The sequence below is a fragment of the Sinocyclocheilus anshuiensis genome, unplaced genomic scaffold (assembly GCF_001515605.1).
Source record: "Sinocyclocheilus anshuiensis isolate Anshui unplaced genomic scaffold, SAMN03320099.WGS_v1.1 scaffold3871, whole genome shotgun sequence".
Classification (NCBI taxonomy): Eukaryota; Metazoa; Chordata; class Actinopteri; order Cypriniformes; family Cyprinidae; genus Sinocyclocheilus; species Sinocyclocheilus anshuiensis.
This window is the reverse complement of record NW_015554375.1, coordinates 59,346-60,552: the sequence shown is the minus strand read 5'-3', so window position 1 is coordinate 60,552 and position 1,207 is coordinate 59,346.

The window sequence follows — 1,207 nt, the reverse complement described above, 5'->3', positions numbered from 1 at the left end:
CATGTTCACAGCAGTGCAAGTTCTGCTCCACTTGCACCTGATGTGAGCCTGCATTGGTCTCCTAGCAACACGTGACATCGGAAGTGTGAGCAGACTCTTCTGGTTAATCTGTTAGATAGGTGTGTAAAGTGTAACTTTCAAACCACTCCTCTCTCTCTTTCTCTCTCTTTCTCTCTCTATCCCTGTCACTCCTGGTTTCACTTTATGCTATCACCTTCTCTTTGGATTCAGTTAGGTCGGTCCCTCCCCACATACTTTGGTTTTTCTTGTGTTATTATTTTTGTTTTGACTTTATTCTACCTCTTTTTGATTTTATTGCATTTATTTACATTTGTTTAGCATGACTGTACCAATTCAGCTAAATTGATTTTTTAAAATCTGAGATCAGAGCTTAACCTCAGCACGCACAAATTTTTCTGAATTTAGAAGCGAATTGATCAGCAAAATGCGTCTCTATGATATGTCCTTAGCAGAAGTCACACAGCTGATGTTACAAAGTCTAACTGAATCTGAATTCAACAGTTTTGAGTCTGCTGTTACTTCTGAACTACAACATGCCACTAAAGGCGATTTGAGAGAAGGTGTTTTGAAAATTCTAAAGAATATCATGGGACCCAAAATAGACTGGTCCAGAATCACTAATTGTGTGCAAATGAAAGAAGAAACTGTGAGTGAATACACTGAAAGGTTTTGTCAGTCAGCTGCAGCATACAGTGGAATAGCTGACACTCCAGAGAAGGTACTGGATCATAAAGGACCACTAGTTCGAGCATGGTTTGATGGCCTTTTATCAGAGTACAGATCTGCTTTGCCGTTCTTAGATCTAACATGGTCCACTGGAAGTTTGCAAAACAACTTGGACAGGTTAGCTACATGGGAAAGAGACTCTGATGTTAAAGCCAGAGTAAAGATTGCAGCAGTATCCTTTCAGGTCAACACAGAGAACAGACAGAAACGTAAAAGTCCTAAGAGGGAGGGCAGTTGTCATTACTGTGGTAAACCTGGACACTGGATGAAAGAGTGTAGGAAAAGCAAGAAGACATTAGGAGAAATTAACAGCTTTACTCAGCTCCTACTCAGTCTACTTACTACTCTGAAGCAGCCCCTCCCCACTTCACCGAACTGTTGGAGCAGCTTGCTGTAAACGTAAGATGCCCTCATGCAATGTCCGCACTAATGAATCAAGCAAAAGTCACTTCTGTCACCT